The sequence below is a fragment of the Schistocerca cancellata genome, chromosome 1, assembly GCF_023864275.1.
Source record: "Schistocerca cancellata isolate TAMUIC-IGC-003103 chromosome 1, iqSchCanc2.1, whole genome shotgun sequence".
In the NCBI taxonomy this organism is placed as follows: domain Eukaryota; kingdom Metazoa; phylum Arthropoda; class Insecta; order Orthoptera; family Acrididae; genus Schistocerca; species Schistocerca cancellata.
Window position 1 is genome coordinate 1,170,306,094 of NC_064626.1, and position 22,625 is coordinate 1,170,328,718.

Consider the following 22,625-nt stretch of genomic DNA (forward strand, 5'->3'; position numbering starts at 1 on the left):
TAATACTTTGAACTCGTAACGAACTCTTCAGAAAATTCTATGCACGACAACGGTTGCACGCGGCAAAAACACGCTCATGCTCATTAGCACGTAGGCATTGTTGACGCTAAATAGCAACACAATGGGCCCAACAGACAAAAGCACGCGCAGTTGCGAAAGTTTCAGAAACGGGAGATCCAGCATGCATCAATCGTCCAACGCTGCCAGTCGCATTGCAAACAGTGACATGGAGGCGTCAAAAGAAGAGCAAAGAGGTGTTGTTCGTTTTCTGACAGCGGAAGTAGTAGGAGGAACGGAAGTTCATCGACGAATGTCACAAGTGTACGGCGAACACTGCATTTCCCTTGCAAGGGTCAAGGCGCGGCATAAGCGTTTCAGGAAAGGATAGGTGTCGCTAGCCGATGAGGCACAGTCTGGAGCACCGCACTGCATTACCGATGTCATCGCCCAGCTGGCGGATGCACTCATTACCCAGGACCGCCGAGAGACAGTGAAAGCCATAGCCGCCTGTAACCTCCCCCTCACTTATCGACCTTAATGACAGTGAAAAATTAAACCGCGTGTACCTAATGGAAATTTGGGAAAAGCAATCGTCACCGAAGTTAATCTGTCGGTAAAGAGGGAGGAAAGGGTTACATCTAAATGAAACGAAAAATGCTAATGAAACAGGTGGAAATTAATTTTGAAAAGGGGTAAAGTTAATAAAGAAAGTAAATGTGCGGCCGTTACGTTAACAATTAACTAGCGGTAATTAGATATTTGAGATTTGGGGGAAATTATGGTCGCCAGTCCTAAGGACAATTACTATAGTAACTGAAAAAGAAAGGTTATTACACATATTATTAGCACTAGAAGCTTGGCAACTGAAGGTTGACACGTGCAGTGTGAAAACTGAAAGTTTGTCAGAAGTAATAAATTTCGCTACCTCTGACTTAATTTAGGAAAAGAATTAATAAAACAGGAAAATCGAAAGTTAATTTAGTGACTGAAGTTAATAGTGAGCTTTCTTTCTGAAGCACATCGAAATTCAGTAAAATACGGTTAGTCTTGGACTACCTCAACAATCATTTCAAAAGCTACTTGAATCTACGCAATTTAGAAATAAGAGATTTAACTTTGAACTTGAATTAAATGATTCTGAACAATTAACAATAATAAAATTTAGTACGTACCAAGCTGAGCTGCAGTCACAGGTAAGCTAAAATACGGTAACAAAACTCGCACTCTTAATTTGTGCTTGTGTAATCTAAATATTGTAGCCAGCTATGAATACCTTAAGTGAACTTTGAAATTAAAGCAGTGAAATCGAATGATGCTGGCGTTTGAATTTCAACGACACTCGGGTTCATTCCGGAAAAGGAAGGGACCCTGCTTGGTACTGCAATTGGGACAATGAGCAACAAAGGTTCATGCTACGTTGCTGTAATTTTGTGATTTGAACAGTTTTAAAAGCTGAGGTCTGCCATACAGTTCTAAAACTTTACGTGCTTCCAGTCTTCCTTGTTGGTTGATTGAAGGTTTGAAGCCGTCGATCGAGGAGGTGGCGACAGTTGCGCATTGTCGGCCGTCGCTGTTGCAGAAGCTGGATGTTGGCGCGCCTCCTTTTCGACACGGTCACCAGGCGAAACGGGCTCTTGATGTGCGCCAGCTAATGCTTCCCGTCCGCGACACCGTGTCAGAAACTATCATAGCAAGTCGAGCGCAATTACATGCTGCCAAACCCCGAAAGCGCGGCAACTCGCGGGAGCGTCACCCAACACACCTGCTCCACTGCACCACTCCAGCCAGACTCTCTCTGCTCAGCCCGCGCTCCACGCGGCAGAGTTAACACTACCAAAGATCCTAAACACTTTCGTTCTCCACACGACCTATCGATGTATTCGTTCGATAGTATAGTTTTCCCTAGGCCAGACCCAACGTATAAATACAAATAATATTCACAAAACAAACCAATTATACATCGACATAAATGCATATATATACAAATAGTAAAACTATTACAATATACAAAGACACAGAAATGTTATATCTTCAGGTAACAAAATAAGGAAAAAATTTGCAGTGCAGTAGATGGAAATAGGAAGATATGCATTTCCGGCGTTACACGCCGTGGTCGGATTAAGCGTCGGTAGTGTTCACACCATCATGAAGGAACGACTCCACATGCGCAAAGTATGTGTCCAATGGGTGCCCTACAGCCTTCAACCACACCAGGAAGCATGTCGAATGGCCCACTGTCTTGCTCATCTGCAGCACTATGCTCGGGAAGGCATGCGTTCCTGGCACGAGTGGTGGCTGGAGACGAGTCATGGTCTTATCACTTCGAGCCAGGATCAAAACGACAAAGTCTCCAGTGGAAGCATCCAGGGTCACCACCACCGAAAAAGCCAAGACCATCCACATGAGTGCAGGAAAGGTTATGCAAACGTTCTTCTTTGACCAAGATGGCCCCCTTCTGATTCACTTCCTGTAGCAAGGGACAACACTGAACGCCCAGCGTTACTTGGAAACCTTGGCCACCCTTCGTCAAGTAATCAAATCAAAACAACCAGGCTATCTAACCCGTGGGGTCATTCTGCTCCACATCAATGCAAAGCCTCATACAGACAACATAGTCGCGGCGCTCCTGCAGAAATTCAAATAGGATGTTCTCGGCCACCCTCCCTCGCTGTGATTACTCCATTTTTGGTCCCCTTAAAAAGGTTCTGAGGGGAAAACGATTCACTTCGGATGACGACATCCAGCTGTACGTGCGGGAATTTTATGAGACAGTCATTCACCGCCTTGTGTCACAGTGGGACAAGTGTCTCAACAACAACAGGGTCAATGCTTGTAACATACATGTAGTGGTTTCTGTAATTATGCCTCCGGATCGTTTCTTTTTGAATGCCTCTTAAATGTGAAATCTTGCATCTGAACAAAACAGTGCAATAAAGTGCCATCCATTAAGAAGAACTTGGTCCAGAATATCATATCTGACAGGACCATGAGAAAAAAAAGACAGTTTGAATGTAGAAGCATACTATTCGTACATTTTTCTAAACACAGCATTTAAAGAACTATTCAGCTATGAAATCTATGTCGTCTGGAATGGTCTAAATGAATGTCTTTATAATCGTAACCCGAAATTACTGCTAGACATAAAAAGAAATTGTCAGAATTTCAAAGCAAGACTAGGGTTAACAACAGCATTACAATTTCTACAGATACTAAAACAAAGCATAATTTTTTTTGAGAGAGTATTGAATAAGATTGAAATTATTTTCACTCAAGAGGAAAATGTAATTTTACGTAAAGGTTTCAAGTACTATGTTGCCCCCAAGGTCAATGATTCGTTTGTTATTAACAGTTTTGTAATCGATTTCAAAATCGCTATAAACACTTTCTAATTTGACAAGCTCATACAGGCAAGACTGCACACGAGTGTAATAATATTATTGAAAAACAAATTGCGTTAAAAGCTAACTTTTCTACAAAAGAGCTGAAGCTGATTAATAGTACGAATGGCAAATCGAAAGAAAATTATGCTCTAATAACTAAATCTGACAAAAATAACCTTTTCGACAAATAACCTTAGAGGTCGGGTACCCACAGCAAAAAATCTTGTACATAATGTGAAAGACAATCAAGCAATTTAAAATCGGAAGTGGTAATACAGTCTGTATTACAAATGAGTGAAAAATCCAAATCTGCGATAGCTGTTTACTGTGTTTTCACTGTACGACGGCCGGTTTCACACCCTGGAGGTATATCTTCAGGTCATATCTGCATACAGAATAAAACTACACAAGTAAAAGTACTAGTAGTCAACATAACCTACCGAACAAAGTAGACAGTAAAGCTATGTACTACCAAAACTAATACTTCATGTGTTATTGCCTACATAAAAGAATATAGAGATAAAACTACAAAGTCATTTGACGAAAACGACATCGTTGAGGTCACCACAGAGCCTATCATTAACCTGCAAAAACAAGTACGGCAACGTTTAGCTAACACTGATAGTTTGTTCGCAAAATTTCAAAAGAAATGGCTCGTCAATATGAACCCGAAGCGTCCAGTTCTTAGAAGTCAGTTTAAGTTGCGTAAACAAAACAACCGATTTGTCCTTTAGTCAACGACCTAGGGAGAGCACGCCACAGTTAAGCTGGGCGGCTTCATTACAAGATCAAAGACTCGTTCGTTTTCGAACGCAACTTTTCAGTTACAAATAGTGCTGATTAAATCAACAAAATAAAAGCAATAAAATGCACAACGCACACTAGATTGTCTCATTCGACATAGTAAGTGTTTACACTAATTTATCTATTGATTTGACCCTCAACATTATCGAGAAGAATTTATACAGTACAAAATGGTAACTGAGGTACAAATCTAAGAGCTTGTTAATTTGTTAGAGGTGGTACTTAAATACAGGGTGTACATAAAGTCCGGAACACTTTCAATTATTTATTGCACAAGAACCAAACATTGTACAGACATCATACATATGTCATTTTGAAGAGAAACCCTGAAAGTCTTTTTTTCATGTATACCGTCACAGCGTAGTTTGGTAATTTGCCGATAGTCAGCGCTAGTCGCAAACATGGCGAGTTCAGGTGCGCAGCGTCGAAAACTGTACGAGACATTCTTCTTCGCCGAGAGCACTGTCACGGGATATTCCTACTTGGACATGTTGCAGCAACGGCTGATGCCTCAGATGCAGATTCTCCGTTCATCTTTCAGCAGAATGGGGCTGCCGCATCGATGGATCAGCCGTGCTACGGAAGGGGACAGCTGTTTCATGAAATGGCTTCCCCGATCACCAGGTCTCACTCCGTGTGATTTTTTTTTTTTCTGTGGGGACACATTAAAGATCTGATGTATGTACCGCCTCTACCACGTGATGTAGCAGAGCTCCGGGAAATAATACGGGAAGCGACTGCCACAGTCGACGATGCCATGCTGGGACGGATACGGCAAGAATTCCATTAACGTGTTGACTCATGGTTCGCATATCGAATGTTTATTAAAAAAATCTTTCAGAGTTTCTCTTCAAAATGCAATATGTATGACATCTGTACAATGTTTAGTTCTTGTGAAATAAATAATTGAAAGTCTTTCCGAACTTTATGTACACCCTGTATAAATATTTCACGTTCAGTGATAAATTTTACGTACAATCATACGGCCTAGCGGTGGGTATCCATCCTGCTGAAATCTTCATTCTCTGGAAACTGTCTTCTTCAATTCCAACTCTGAATTACCAAGAAAAATACGTTTTAATGCTCGTTAAGTAGACGATATAATTATTTCCTTTGACAGCAATGACCAAGAATTAGAACAGATGTTCATCACGTTCAATAGTATTCACGAGAAAATATGCTTAATAAAAGAAATCCACAATGAAAACGCGGAGCTTAATTTCGTCGATCGCAAAATATCTATTGCAGATGACAGAATCAGCTTTAATGTTTATGTAAGCCATCTTATTCGGATAATATTAACCCAGATGATTCTTCTAATCCACGAGCACACAAATTAGCACTTTTTTCATTCAGCTATCACCCGTGACATAACAACGCCTCTTGCTCTTTGTAACCTAAAAATTAATGTAATAAAATCCATTGCTTCTAATAATGAATATAAGCAAGATGTAGTAGATCGTATCGTCAGTAACAAAACTGCCAAACAATTTTCAGCTGTACACGGTAACAGATCCGCTTACAATAAGGAGGACAATAGTAAGTCCATTTCCATAGCGTTTTTAGGTAATGCGCCCAATAGGATTAAATATAAATATAAATGCGAGGTAACTATTTCTACTAACAACAACCCTCAGGAACATTTTGTACGTAAAAATGCTAAGTATCCGTTCTCAAATTCAGACATTGCAAAATGACCTGTAGGAATTTCCGCAGCTACTATATTGGACAAACTAGTAGAGCAATCGAGGTGAGATATAGAGAACATCTATTGGGAAAGAACGATAGTAATGTACATAACTCCACCCTTGCAGAACATTCGTTTATTGCGGGTCATACTCCAAAGGATTTAGAGAGTACAATAATCTTACACAAATAAGTAAAAGGGCGTAGATTAGATGTTTGCCAAGAACTCGAAATTTTCAGACTCTTAAAGAACAACAATGGCTAAATTTTAAATGATTATCTTCAAATTGTAAGCATACATTTCCTGGAAGGCTTTCGATCTGTACGTCTGGCCGAGTAGCCAAGTTTACCGCTGGATGCTGGCCTCCACACAGTAATTATTTTCCTCAAAATTCTATGTTCAGTAGGAATATTATGTAGACTTCCTCATCCACATTTAAGTTGATGTTCAACATTTTAATTATAAACCACCTCAGATCCATCCCCCCCCCCTCCCATTTTTAATTTTTAGTGTGTTTTATTCTGCCTATAACATCGTTATTTCTACTTAGTGAGGCTTCGTTTATTCATTATTTTATTGGATATTTTGTAACAGCCCCCCTTCTAGTATATCTGTTCAAACAGCATGCTTTATCAGTGCGACCACTTCCTTTAGCATGATACTTCACAAGTGATGATATGCCCCCGTTCCCTCCCCCTTCTCTTCTCCCAATTGGTATTTGTTTTTTTAATATTCGTAGTTTCTCCGTCACAGTGTGTCCTTTCACAGTATTCCTTCGTAGAGGGTGACAATTATTGAACTATATGAAATAAAAACTTCTAAACAGTTTGCGTTACGACATTCAAACTGCACCGTTGACCGTGTGGTATGATGGGAAGTAGTATGCACAGGTATAAAACTTCCTGGCAGATTGAAACTGTGTGCCTGACCGAGACTCGAACTCGGGACCTTTGCCTTTCGCGGGCAAGTGCTCTACCATCTGAGCTACCGAAGCACGACTCACACCCGGTCCTCACAGCTTTACTTCTGCCAGTATCTCGTCTCCTACCTTCCAAACTTTACGAAAGCTCTCCTGCGAAACTTGCAGAACTAGCACTCCTGAGAGAAAGGATACTGCGGAGACATGGCTTAGCCACAGCCTGGGGGATGTTTCCAGAATGAGATTTTCACTCTGCAGCGGAGTGTGCGCTAATTCTCGGTCGGGCACACAGTTTTAATCTGCCAGGAAGTTTCATATCAGCGCACACTCCGCTGCAGAGTGAAAATCTCATTCTGCACAGGTATAGTTTGGTGTAGCGACAAAGCCCACTTTGATTTGGATGGGTTCATCAGTAAGAAAAATTGGCGCATTTGGGCGACTGAGAATCCGCATTTCACGTTCAAGATGTGTCTTCACCCTCAACAGATGACTATGTGGTGCGCAGTGTCCAGTCACGGAATAATCGGTGCAATATTCCTTGAGGGTACGGTGACTACCGAACGGTACGTGAAGGTTTTGGGATTTCATCCTCGTTATCCAAAGTGACCCTGGTTTCGACAAGATGTGGTTCATGCAAGACGGAGCTCGACCTCCTCGAAGCAGGAGGGTTTTTGATGTCCTGGAAGAGTACTTTGGGGACCGCATTCTTGCTCTCGGATACCCAGAGGCCACTGGCTTGTTCCTCATTTGGCTGCCATATTCTTCGCCTCGATTGGCCGCTATATTATCCGGATCTGAACATATGCGACTCCTTTTTTGTGGGGCTGTATTAAACAAAAGGTGTAAGTAATAACCGCAAAACCATTGCTGAGCTGTATTCAGCCGTTCAGGAGGTCATCGACAGCATCGATGTTGCGACACTTCAGCGGGTCATGCAGAATTTCGCTATTCGTCTGCGCCACATCATCGCCCTGGTTGGAGGCATATCGACCACGTCATAACCCAAATCCGAATATCTGTAGCGACGTTTACATGTTGAAAAAACTGTGTGCATGCCGTAGTTTGTAACTAGTTTACGTTTTTTTTCATATAGTTCAATAATTGTCACCCTGTACATTGGTAATTTCCTCTTGAAGCGTTTTAACTTTGACAGTTAAGCTTGTTAGAGTTGCGTATTCAAGCACATGTGCTTCTCGAGTTTGCTAAGTTCGCCTGAGCCTGCGGACTCTTTAAAAGCCAACGGCGTAGCGCACGCTGCTTCGCTCCCGTATACTCTGCGACCTGCACGAATTTTTAAGTTGCTCACAAAACTGTAACACCTAAGCTCCTCATGCTAATCAAAGCCATAAGCATGATCTTTCCCAAATGTACTTCTGACCAAAAAGCGATTCTGGTAGCCGGAGTCCTAAGTTTTTGTTAATCATACCTTTTGCGTTCTTGTGGAGGTACCGTACTTCCATAGCAATTTTCACCTCCTAACAATTATTTCGTCGTACCTAATCGAGAAGTGAAACGCCAGTTTTCATAAATTTAGCCTTAAAATTTATTTAACGTAAAGAAATATTTTCTTAAAAATTTTCATCCCTTATTGCGCTCCCTTAAGGGTTGAATTTCCAGAAGCACTGAAACATCTTTTTTTTTTAATTTCTAACTGACAAGTCAAATAGTAGTTGTCATAGATGTAGCCTCAATAATCCTTTAGTAGTTTTCTAGTAATTATTTTCACAAAAAACTTTCACCCACTATTTTACCCCCTTAGTGGTTGAATTTCTAAAAGTACTGAAACATGTATTTTTTTTTATTTTCTGATTGAGAAACCAAATGCCAGTTTTCGTAGTTCTACCTTCAAAACTCCCTTAATAGCGACACACTATTAAAAAGCCTTTCATCCCTGTTTCATTCCCTTAACAGTGAAATTTCGGACAATCCCTCCTTAAACGATGCCTCCAGCATAAGATCCACACCTCCTCCAAACTTCAAGTTTCTTTCCTTAGCTGTATGGACTGGACAATAGTGAGTCAGTGAATCAGTCTGATCCTGTTTCAAAAATGGTTCAAATGGCTCTGAGCACTATGGGACTCAACATCTGAGGTCATCAGTCCCCTAGAACTTAGAACTACTTAAACCTAACTAACCTAATGACATCACACACATCCATGCCCGAGGCAGGATTCGAACCTGCGACCGTAGCAGTCACGTGGTTCCGGACTGAAGTGCCTAGAACCGCACGGCCACCCCGGCCGGCGATCCTGTCTCACACCCTTAGGGGTTGAATTTCAAATAACAGTGAAACACCTGTTTTTTCATCTCCAACCGAGAAGTCAAACACCATTTTTACAGGATTTGGCTTCAAAAATGCTTCCGCAATGAAATATTTTCATAAAACGCTTAACCCCTATTTCACCCCCTTAGGTGTCGAATTTCCTAAAACAGTGACATGCGTATGTTTTGCTTCTAACAGAGTAGCCAAATACAAATTTTTACAGATTTAACTTCAAAAATGCTTGCACAGTGAAATATTTCCATAGAAACTCCCATCCCCCCATTTCACCCCCATAGGGGTTGAATTTCCAAAAACAGTGAAACACGTTTTTTTTTATTTCTGAGATTCCAAATTTAAATTTTCATAGGTTTAGCTTTAAAAATGCTTTCGCCACAAAACATTTTCATAAAAATTCTCATCCCCCTGTTTCACCTCCTTAGCCGCTCAATTTCCAAAAACACTGAAACACGTTTTTTTTTTATTTGTAACCGTGAAACCAAATGTCAATGTTCGTAGATGTAGCCTTAAAAATACTTTAGTAGTTCTTTAACAATGATAAATTTTCTAAGAAAGCTGTCACCCAATATTTCACTCCAATAGGGTTCAATTTCGTTCAATCCATTCTTAAACGAAGACTGCAGCATAAGATTCACACCCTCTCCAAACTTCAAGTTTCCATCCTTGGCGATTTAGGCTGGGCGATGATTAAGTCAGTGAGTTCAGCCAGGACACTGCGTTTTATAGGAGGGCTGTTCAATAAAGAATGATCATAATTTTTTTCTGACAACATACCTTTACTCATCCTCATAATTTTGATGGTCCTTCTCAAAGTACTCTCCCATACATACAATGCGCTTGTCTCAGCGTTTCTGCCAGTCTTCAAATACATGCTGGACACCTTTAAAATCGCCTCCGCAACCTTCACCACTGCTTCTGATGATTGATAATGCCTCCCACGAAGGCGTTGCTTCGTGTTAGGGGATAGAAAAAAGTCACATGTGGCTAAATCCGGACTATAGGAATAGTGATGGATGCACTTCACGTTGATTTTTGCGAGATATTCAGCAACAACATAGGCAAAATGCGGCCGCGCGTTATCGTCGTGCAGCATCCAGCCTGCTTCATGGAAATTTGGCCTTTTCCGCCTGATATGGACTTGCAATATTTTCAAGACGTCCCTGTAGTATTGTCCAGTTACTGGTGTGTGTGTAGGTGCTGATAAACCATTCCAAGAATATCAAAGACTGAGTTGAACATGACTTTCCCAGCAGAAGTAACCACTTTTGCTTTTTTGGGGGTTGGTGATGAAGGAGATTTCCACACTCAGCTTTGCTGTTCGCTCTCAGGATCAAAATGATGTAGCCGAGTTTCATCAGCAGTGATTACATTTGAAAGAAACTCCGGATCTTCCTCTAACATCAACTGCATGCAGACCTGCACGCGAATGTCCTTTTGTTCGAGAATCAACAGTCTTGGAACCCATCGCGCACACAAACACGTGTCATGTGTAATTTTTCTGTCACCAACATGTAGGTGGCACCCAATGAAATGTTCAGTATTTCAGAAAGTAATCTTAAGGTAATTCGCCGATCCTCTCTCACAATGACAGCAGCAGTGTTGATGTTTTCTTCCGTAAGAGCGGTAACAGGAGCAACGGGTCCACTTTCCTTTGAAATTGATTGTCTCCCCTCCTTAAACATTTTAAACCACCTTCGAGCTGTGCTGTAGAGGAGAACAGACTCTCCATAGGCCTCCTGTAACATTGTATAGGCCTCAGCTGAAGATTTGTTGAGACGAAAGCAGAATTTCAAAGCCGCATATTGTTCCTCGTGCGTTACCTCCACTGCAGCGGCAGGCGATACTGAACATGTCTGACCTTGCCTGCCTCTCACAGGCGGAAACCAGGAGTCCCAACAATGAAACTATTACGCCGTGTTTGTTGCACATTAAGGGGCTCCGGAACGCCCTATACTTGCAATGTTAAAATAACGCTTATAAATTACATCTTTCCTCACAAAGTATTTGAGGTAGGAAGTTGAACTTTTTACAGATTATTTATTGGAATATGGGCTACAACTTAACACAGGGATTTTACAAAATTTTAGTTCAGTTATTAAAGATGATTTTTTTTTCAATTGTAATGAAAATTCACAACATTTTTTTGCAATTTTTTATTTATATATTTAAAAATATACAGTTTTTGGAAAAAGGCTGTGTTAAATTATGCAGAAGGTACTGTGTAACATTTACTGAAAGTTTGAAACAAATATGTTTGGAAGATCCTTAGAAAACATGTAATTAGTATGAGAAAATAAAAGTTTTGGGAATCGAGTGACAAAGATTGGATTAACTTTTTAGTGCATTCCAGGTCCATAGGATGGATTATCTTCATCCTCTGCAAACTCCTCCTCCAGCTTCCTCTTGTTCCTCCTCCTGTTTACTCTTGCTTGTATTTCTAGACTCTTTACAGCCCTGTCTGCAGCCCGAAGTCGTTCCTTGTCTAAAGCAAGCATCGCTCGTACCGTGTTAGAACCTATCTTCATTCCCATATTTCTAAATACCTTGCACCTTACAATGTTGCCATCATTGAAAGTCGCAACAGCAACTTTACTTTTACTCATTATTATACTTCAACAAAACAGAGACTCAAGAAACAGAATTAATTACGAATATTTTCGAGATAACGACAGAGTAAATAAACATGAAACAATCGACAATCACACCAGCGATATATATTGAACCATAACAGGTTAGCCACAACACATACTTTGTCTCACATCACTAAAATGTACCTGATGAACACGGACGTTAATAATAACACCATTTGACAGCAGTTTAACAGCGCCACGGTGGGTCACGCCCACGTAGAACACATTTCAAAAAAAATTTAAAAATAGTTGTAGTCTTCGGAATTGAATAAATTATATATCTATTAAAAGGTAATAGTCTGCAGATTCAGAAAACGCAAAAAAGTAAGAATTGAACTTTTCATGATTTTGAGCCTTTCCAGAGCCCCTTAAGCTAATAGAATATCATAAGATTAATTTTTAGTGCGAGAAATTATGACCATAGGAAATTATGTCCGTTCTTTATTGAACAGCCCTCGTATATAGAGAGATATGACTGTAACGGCACACTCTTTATCCCTCTCCGCTTTTTTCAACTTTGTCCCAGCTGACAGAGGCTGCCTAAGGCTGGTACCTCTACTCTTTAGCCAGTCGGCGCACGTCACTGGCTCTGTACGTAACATACGTTCTGTAGGATCCGATGCCACGTTTTATGTTTAAATGTCATACACACAGGGCGATTTTTTCCACCGTGTAGAAGCTCTAGGGATTGATCGATGAGATAATACGGAACAAAAAAGGTCTAATGCATTTATATCCGGAAATGCATTGTTTCCATGCTGGAGACCATTTATTCAATCATACTTTGTTACAGAGACTGCGGTCTAATATGCGCTGTTCCATGCAGACACTGTTACGGTATGCATTGTTTCCTCCTAGAGGGTGAAACTGTTCCTCATAAGCCATGCCCTAGCGCCCTCTCCTGCGATAGTAATTGATAATGTTGTGTCCGATTCACTTCTCTTGCAGTGGATGTGATACAACGTTGTCTGCAATGGTTCCGTATTCGAATCGAGAGATTGCCGACATGATGTTAACTTATAGAAAGGCAAAAGGCAACGGGCAGTGGGCAGCAAGGTTCTGCCAGAACTGCCCCCATCAACAACCACAGCATTCAATGTTTGCGATAGTGTTTCGCTGTTTGTTCAAATGGTTCAAATGGCTCTGAGCACTATGGGACTCAACTTCTGAGGTCATTAGTCCCCTAGAACTTAGAACTAGTTAAACCTAACTAACCTAAGGACATCACATACATCCATGCCCGAGGCAGGATTCGAACCTGCGACCGTAGCGGTCTCGCGGTTCCAGACTGCAGCGCCTAGAGCCGCATGACCACTGCGGCCGGCTTCGCTGTTTGTCTGAGACAAGGTCTTTTCAGGAAGCAGGAAATCATGAAGGACGTACCAGAAACGTTCGGTCACCAGGCTTGGAGGAAAATATGATTAACATTGTGGAAGGCGACCGCCGTGTCAGTACCACGCAGCTGGTCCGTCAGTGCAGGGTAAGCCAGACGTCTGCGTGGAACATTCTCCATGACAACTGTTACTACCCTTATCACTTATAGCGTGCGCAGGGCTTGCTAGTGACAGACTTCCCACATCGGGAACAGTTTTGTCACTGGTTTCTTCACCAGGCGACCACGATTCCGGGATTTGTGTCGTCCATCCTTTTCACAGATGAGGCTACCTTTACGTGCTATCTTCAACTTCCGTAACAGTCGTCTGTGGAATAGTATGCAGAATCCCCACGGTATGGTGACAGCGAATCATCAGCATCGGTGCAGCTGGAATGTGTGGGCCGGGGTAATTTGCGACAGTATTTTGGGACCTGTCTTCCTTCCACGTCACCTAGCAGATCGGAACTACCGGCGTTTCTTGTGGATGACTTCGCCTCCCCTGCAGGAAGAAGTGCCACTGATGATTCGAAGGATTATACGGCTGCTGCTCGATGGTGCTCCAGCTCACTTCGCCGTTAACGTGAGGATGCATCACAATCGTGTCTTCCCTGGTGGATAGTTCGGACGTGGGGGTCCGATTGCACGGCCTGCTCGTTCACAGGATCTCAACGTTGTGCTTTCTTTCTGGTTATAGGGCCGTCTCAAAAGTATCGCGTATGCAGAGCCCATTCCAGGTGTGGAGACACTGGAGCAGCTTATTCATGGTGCTTTTGCCACTGGTCGGATGCAGCCTGATCGTTGTCAATGTGTGAGACAAAACATGCAACGGCACCTACACGCATCCTCTGAGGCACATGGAAACCATTTTCAACACATACTGTAACTGCATTTCCGAACGTAAGTTTATTAGGCCTTTTTTGTTCTGTACCGTCTCATCGATCAATCCCTAGAGTTTGCACACGGTCTAAAAAAACCACCTGTGAGTATAAATCTTTCAAGCGGCACACTATATGTTGTTGGGTCTACTCTCAAACTGTGGGATTTTAAAAAGTTTTAAGACAAAGCCCTAGTAGTAGAGGGCTACTACTTTTCAGTCGTGCATTATAAACGACGATTAAGAGTCAGCGACCCCCACATCGGATACAGATCTCCATCTACAGCTACGTGATTACTCTGCTAGTCACAATAAGTGCCTGGCAGAGGTTTCAATGAACCACCGTCAAGCTGTCTTTCTACCATTCCACTATCGAACGGCGCGTGGAAAAAACGAACACTTAAATTTTTCTGTGCGAGCCCTTATTTCTCTTATTTTATCGTGACGATCGTTTCTCCCTATGTATGTGGGTGCCAACAGAAAGTTTTCGCAATCGGAGGAGAAAACTGGTGATTGAAATTTCATGAGAAGATCCCGTCGCAACGAAAAACGCCTTTGTTTTAATGATTGCCACTGCAATTTACGTATCATGTCTGTGGCACTATCTCCCCCTATTTCGCGATAATACAAAACGAGCTGCCCTTCTTTGTACTTTTTCGATGTCATCCGTCAGTCCCACCTGACGCGGACCCCACACCGCACAGCAATACTCCAGAACAGGGCAGACAAGCGTGGTGTAAGCAGTCTCTTTAGTAGACCTGTTGCACCTTCTAAGTGTTTTGCCAATGAATCGCAGTCTTTGGTTGGCTCTACCCACAACATTATCTATGTGATCGTTCCAGTTTAGGGTATTTGTAATTGTAATCCCTAAGTATTTAGTTGAATTTACAGCCTTCAGATTTGTGTGACTTATCACGTAATCGAAATTTAGCGGATTTCTTTTAGTACTCATGTGAATAACTTCACACTTTTCTACATTCAGGGTCAATTGGCACTTTTCGAATCATACAGATATGTTATCTAAATTATTTTACAACTCGTTTTGGTCATCTGATGACTTTACAAGACGGTAAGTGACAGCATCATCTGTAAACAATCTAAGACGGCTACTCAGGTTGTCTCCTATGTCGTTAATATAGATCAGGAACAATAGAGGGCCTTGGTGAACGCCGGATATTACTTCTGTTTTACTCGATGACTTTTCGTCTATTACTACGAACTGTGACCTTTCTGACAGGAAATCACGAATCCAGTTGCACAACTGAGGCGATACTCCGTAGGCACGCAGTTTGGTTAGAAAACGCTCGTGAGGAACGGTGTCGAAAGCCTTCTGGAAATCTAAAAATATGGAATCAATTTGACATCCCCTGTCGATAGCACTCATTACTTCATGAGTATAAAGAGCTAGTTGTGTTTCGCAAGAACGATATTTTCTGAATCCGTGATGACTATGTATCAACAAATCGTTTTCTTCGAGATACTTCAAAATTTTCTAATTCAGTATATGTTCCAAAACCCTACTTCAAATCGACGTTAGGGATATGGGCCTGTAATTCAGCGGATTACTCATACTTCCCATTTTGGGTATTGGTGTGACTTGAGCAAATTTCCAGTCTTTAGGTAAGGATCTTTCTGTGAACGAGCGGTTGTAAATAATTGATAAATATGGAGCTATTTTATCAGCATACTCTGAGAGGAACCTGACTGGTATACAATCTAGACCGGAGGCCATGCCTTTATTAAGTGATTTAAGCTGCTTTGTTACACCGAGGTTATCTACTTCTATGTTTCTCATCTTGGCACTTGTTCTTGATTAGAATTCAGGAATATTTACTTCGTCTTCTTTGGTGAAGGAGTTTCGGAAAACTGTGTTTAATAACTCTGCTTTAGTGGCACTGTCATCAGTGACTTCATCGTTGTTATCGCGCAATAAGGGTATTGTTGGCGTCTTGCCACTGATGTGCTTTATGTATGAGGAGAACCTCTTTGGGTTTTCTGCCAGATTCAAAGACAGAATTTCGTTTTGGTAATTATTAAAAGCATCTCGCATTGATGTACTCGCTATATTTCGAACTTCTGCAAAACTTCGCCAGTCTTGGGGATTCTGCGTTCTTTTAAATTTGGCATGCTTTTTTCGCTGCTTCTGTAACAGCGATCTGACCCGTTGTGTGTACCATGGGGGATCAGTACCATCACTTATTAATTTATGTGGTATATATCTCTCAATTGCTGTCGATACTATTTCTTTGAAATCATTCCACAACTTTTCTACGCTTACATGATCAGATCAGAAGGATTGAAGATTGTCTCTTAAAAAGGCGTTAAGGGAATTTTTATCAGCTTTTTTTTTTAATAGATATCCTTTGTGTTTCTTTTTTATGGTTGTAGATGTTGCGGTATTCAGTCTAGCAGAAACTGCCTTGTGGTCGCTAATCCCTGTAATCGTCACGATGCTCACTATTTGTCCAGGATTCTTTGTTGCTAAGAGGTCGAGTATACTTTCGCAACCATTTACGCTTCGAATGGACTCACGAACTAATTGTTCAAAATAACTTTCTGAGAAAGCATTCAGTACAATTTCGGATGACCTTTTATGCCTGCCGCCGGCTTTAAACATAATTTTTCCAACATATCGAGGGTAGATTGAAGTCATCACCGACTATAATTGTATGAGTGGAGTACCTATTTGAAATGAGACTCAAGTTTTCTTTGAACTGTTCAGCAACTATGTCTTCTGAGTCGGGGGGTCGGTAAAACGATCCAATTAATAGTTTAGTCCGATTGTCAGGTATAACCTCTACCCACACAATTTCGCAGGAACTACTTCAGTTTCACTACAAGGTAAATTACTTCTGACGGCAATAAATACTCCTCCACCAACAGTATTTAATCTATCCTTTCTGAACACTGTTAGGTCGTTTGAAAAAATTTCAGCTGAAGTTGTTTCAGCCAGCTTATTCAGCGAGCTTTCTGTACCTATAAGTATTTGAGCTTCAGTTCTTTCTATTAGGGCTTGGAGCTCTGCTTCCTTCCCAACACAGCTATGACAATTTACAACTACAACACAGATCGTTTCTACAACTACCTTACTGTGTTTTACCTGCCCCCTTTTAGACAGACGACCTTTCTGTGGTTCCCTGAGACCCTCTAACCTAAAAAAAAAAAAAACCAGTCCCTTTCACACAGGCCCCGCTACCCTTGTAGCCGCCTTCTGTTTGTAGTGGACTCCTGACCTATTAAACGGAACCCGGAAAGCCAAGTCAAGGAATTTGCAGCCTAAACGGACACAGAACCGCCTGAGCCTTTGATTCAGACGCTCCACTCGGCTCTGCACCGAAGGACCACAGTCGGTTCTATTATCGACGATGCTGAAGATTGTGAGCTCTGCCTTAATCTCGGAGGCAGGACTGGCAGCCTTTACCATTTCCACTAGCCGCCCGAAACCAGACAGAATCTACTCCGATCCAAGGCGACACACGTCACTGGTACCGACATGAGCCACCACCTGCAGTTGGCTGCACTCTGTACTCTTCATGGCATCCGGAAGCACCCCTTCCACATCCGGAATGACTCCCCCCTGTTTGCACACGGAGTGCACACTGGCTTTCTTCCCCTCCTTGGCAACCATGTTCCTAGGGGGCCCCATTACGCGCCTAACGTTGGAGGTCCCAACTACCAGCAGACCCACCCTCTGTGAATGCCCAGGCCTTGCGGGTCCAGAAGCTTCCCCTGGAACAGGGTGGACGATTGCATCCGGCTTAGAGACATCGTCAGCCACAGGTAACGCCCGAAACCGGCTCGTCAAACGAAACGGGAAGACCCTACGATCGGCCTCTCGGCAAGCTTTTCGCTGCCTGGCAGACTTTGGAATGATCTCCCACTCGACCACGGGTGAGGGGTCAACCTCAGTGCAGGCAGTACCCGGGGAGGTCACAGCAGTGGTCCGATCGGAGGACACGTGTGACGTGCTCGACGTTCCTCGCATCCCCGCGTCCGACCCCCCACAGTGACGCCCCTTGGCAGCCTCACGCTGTGTGATGGAAGCCAACGCAACCTGGAACTGTGAGCGAAGGGTTGCCAACCCAGCTCGCATCTGTACACAGCAATCACAGTTCCTATCCATTACTGCAGTCGCTCCTGTTTGAAGCTCGTAAAAATATATAACAAAAGAACGGTGTACTCGCCTTATTAAGGTGCTCTGTCTCTGACGGTCTATCTGACAGATAATATGTGATTCTGTGTGAGTATGCTTTCCTATATTTGTAAACATTTCCTGTAATTTTGCTTATTGTAATGATACTAACTCTGTTCCGCATAAAATGTCGTAATATTTGCTAATGAGTACAATACTTTCTGAAGAAGACAGTTTTAAAACTGTCGAAACCACGGTTAACGTTTAATAAACCTGTATTTCGCAACAGTTTGGCTGTTGTTTTTAATCCATTGAAGCACTCTTGGAAACATCATAATCAGCTTGCGCACGGTCACAAAAAGAAAAAGGAAACACACCAAAGTGACGAAGTACATCATTATTTCTTAAATACTTTAATACGTTTAAGGAAACAACCGATTTGTAGAACGGGCAGACATGAAAATTATTTTCCGTGTTAGAACAAATATGGTCGACAATATCTTATCGTCGACGTAACGTGTTTACCCAGTGAGCGTTTATTTTCAGAAGCTGGTGCAACTATGACTAGGGATGAAACCGTTTCGATACAATTAATTTTCTTTCGATGCCGACTAAGTACCGAAAGAATGGTTCGATTCTAAAAGAACTCAGTATCGTAGCAAAAGTATCGCAGTCTTGCTTGTATTTACCTAAATAGGAGCCCCCTCTGTCCAAAACAGCAGGTATCTCTAATGCAGTTGCTCGCGAGCACACATATTCCTTCAGTGGCAGGAGATTGTTGGGTGATTATCCATCACATCGTGGGGCTGTAGGTAAATAATCCAACTGGTCTTCACTATTTCTGTTTCATTGTTATGAAAAGGTACTTAAATTGTCTGCGCGTGCTTTACTTTCGCCGTTTACAAGAACCTATTTTTTCGGTCAACCAGAAAGCGACGGAGAACGTACTGACCATAATTTCCAGTCTGCAAGTCTACATTACTCTTTGTACTCACTGAGAGAAAATGTTCCTACTTGCTATTTACTCAGTTGGGTCAGGAACAATGACTATTAATAAAAGTTTTGAATTCTGACTGATTAAAATAGTCTTTAAATTTCACTTGCGGAAAATATCACAATATTCGTGACAATAATAATAATTTCCCTATCCGCGCTATCACCAGTTCAGAGGTGACCTCCACGGAAAGTTCTAGATAAAACGGTCTATCACCCTGACATCTAATTACACTGGGCAACAATGAAAATGTTTCGGGCTTAAAAATAGTAAATTTACATGTATTTCCATCTCTGAATTCAAAAATCATCATAAAAATGACAGTTTAGCTCTTGTTTTGAAGATAAAGTGACATTTCATTTTTTAGAGTGAAGATTTTAAATTTGGGGGAATTTTTTTTGGGAGTTGGCACACCTGTCAAATAACAAAACACAAATGCTCTTTAGCTGTTTATAAGTCATAAACATAGATACTGTTGCTGTGACTGTGAATTACATGTAGTTTCTACACAAAGTAATGCAAAATTTCTGGTTCGCGAGTGCTTTTTTAGTGTAAAGTTTGTAAAAATACCACGAAAATGTGTAAAAATGGTGAATAAGTTTTGTTGTATTTGTGGTGAAATAACATTTTCCTCACAGAAACGCAATCTGACGCCTCTTGCAAAGACTGCCTATCAGTATTATTCCGGTATGAAAGTAGGGGACCAGGATAAGTCTTGGGCTTCACATATACGTTGCAACGCATGTTCAGTTACACTGCGAGAATGGCTGAAAAAGAAGAAACGATCTGTGGCTTTCGCTATGCCTATGATTTGGCGAGAGCCTACAAACCACACAGATGACTGCTATTTGTGCCTGACTCCACCTATAAAGGCAGGATTGTCTATGAAGAAAAGAAGAACAGTTCAGTACCCGAATCTTCCATCTGCTATTCGACCCATTCCACATTCGGATAGTTTACCAGTTCGTACTCCACCCGAAAATTGTGTGTTTGAAGTAGAAAATGAAGACAGTGTGGAACAAGAAGAACCAAACAAGCCTTCCACATCCAATGACCCTGATTTTGAGGGAAAAGATGATAAACCGCACAGACTGAGTCAAGCGGAATTGAGTGATCTCATTAGAGACCTTGGCCTGTCAAAGGAGAATGCAGAAATTCTTGGGTCTCGACTACAGCAATGGAATCTTCTCCAAAGTGATGTGAGAATCTCACAGCACAGAAAACAGCACATGGAACTGCTTCCCTTTTTTGAGAAGAAAAATAATCTTGTTGTTTGCTACGACATTAATGGCTGGATGAAATCTTTGAATTTGACCCATGATCCAAGCTTAGTTTGAAAGCTGTGTTACTTCACAACGGGAACCTTCTTTCATCTATTTCTGTTGGTCATGCTGTTCACATGAAGGAGACATACGCAAATATGACAGTTCTCTTGGACTCAATTAAATATCATAAACACAAATGGTAAATCTGTGGTGATCTAAAACTTATTGCCATACTCTTAGGAATGCAACTGGGTTACACAAAGCATTGCTGCTTCTTATGTATGTGGGACAGTAGAGATAGGAAATTGCATTATATTAAAGAAGACTGGCCTGCAAGAAATCTTCACCCTAGCGAGAAAAATGTCGTTGCCAAGCCTCTTGTGGACCCAAAAGACGTTCTTCTTCCACCTCTGCATATCAGACTGGGTTTGATGAAAAACTTTGTCAAAGCTATGAACCGAGAAGGATGGGCCTTTAAGTACATAAGAGAGAAATTTTCGAAATTAAGTGATGCAAAAGTTAAGGAAGGCATTTTTGTCGGACCACAAATAAGAGAACTTGTAAAGGATTCTGCATTTGACCAAGTTTTGGAGGGGAAAGAAAAGGAAGCTTGGGAAGCCTTCAAGGGTGTTGTTCGTGGATTTTTAGGCAACAAGAGAGATGACAACTACAAGCATTTGGTGACAATGCTCCTGCAAAATTACCGCAACCTTGAATGCAACATGTCCCTTAAGATCCATTTTCTCCACACCCACCTAGACTTTTTCCCTCCTAGTTGTGGAGCTGTTAGTGATGAACATGGCGAGACACTCCATCAGGACATTCCTGTTATGGAACAAAGATATCAGGGCCGTTGGAATGAAGTAATGCTTGCGGATTGCTGTTGGTCTTTGTGTAGGGATTCTGCGGAACTCCATTACAAGAGGCAAGCTAAAAGACGACGAAGTCAATAGGCCACCACATGATTCTCTTCAGACACGACCATCTGCGAAGTATTTTTCCAGCAATTTAGAACTCTTAGCATGTAATTACCAGTTAAAAAAATCAAATGCAGTTTCATTGTTATAATTAAAACGTATACTTTTCTCTCAATCCGTTAATATGTAATACTTCAACCTTGTGTATATCATAGAAACTAGAGCTAATAAAAATTTTTCATTGTCATATTTGTTTTTCTCAACCCAAAATTAGTAGGAATAGCCTCATGAAGTGCTCGAAACATTGAAAAATTATTTTTTTGTTGCCCAGTGTTACCAAAAGTTCAATGCTAGTCTTAAAACTGGAAAATAATATCGCCACTTGCCACGCAGCTTTGCCAGCATTATGGGCGGCACACAAACCGCTACTTCCATGAAATCCAAGCGATCCAGGACGGTGTAAAGTTCTCGCGAATTCACTTCCTACTTTTACCGAAAATGCTTTTGGTAAGTGCCCAGCTCTGACGTCATCCGAGGCTCAGCGTATGCTGGCGTTTGAATGACGCGCGCAGATTGATATCTCCGTGCGAAGTCTCTCCCTCACTGCCTGTCTGGCCGTATTTATATATGGGCGGAGCGGACAGCCGAATGGAATATCTGCTGTTAACTGCTCTAGACACAGGTAGCATCATCTAAATGCCGCCTTTCGCGGACACGTATTAATTAATGTCTCTGTCGTTGAATAATTTACAATCTTCTTAATTTTTATATAATTTGAGTTGGCTTAGCTACTGAAAAGTCTTAGCTCGACTGCATTTAAACTCACAATACTGCGCATGGTTGACGACATATCGTAGTTTGGGTCTAGCCGTGAGTCGTGCACGATTAGCCACATGGTAAAGCGACCGCTCGCGATAAGCCGGAAATCCGGGGTCGCGTCCTGGTCTGGCACAAATTTACACTTTCGGCATTCCATTCTACAGCTGATGGTTGTTCTTATTCGCTGTTGCGAATTCATTTCATGCATTTAAACTTTGTCGGCTGGAATTTTTAGAACAGAACACACAGTAGAACATGACCTCTGAACTGGCTAAGATTCCTTGTAATGATTATTTACAATAAAGTATTGAAACTTGGTGCAGCTGTTTTATTTAATGAGTGTAATCAAGTGCTGTAATTATAACTTACTGTTAACAAATACGTCTCATACTTAATCTATTATAAATAAGGACATTTTCGTCCGAAATTTGGTTTTTAGTAGATAACTTGAAAACTAATAGACGTAGCTCATAGGTGTTATAGATATAAGGTTTTCAGATGAAACTGAGGCTATGTACGAATTTTCATCTTTTTCAGTCCAGTATTTA

The 22,625-nt window shown here is 41.6% G+C and overlaps 1 protein-coding gene across 2 annotated transcripts in view; it reads left to right on the forward strand.

Annotated features, from left to right (window-relative positions):
- Positions 1-22,625, forward strand: part of LOC126093935 (short-chain dehydrogenase/reductase family 9C member 7-like) — a 151,994-nt gene that overhangs the window by 94,083 nt on the left and 35,286 nt on the right. The gene's annotated exons all lie outside the window — the stretch shown is intronic.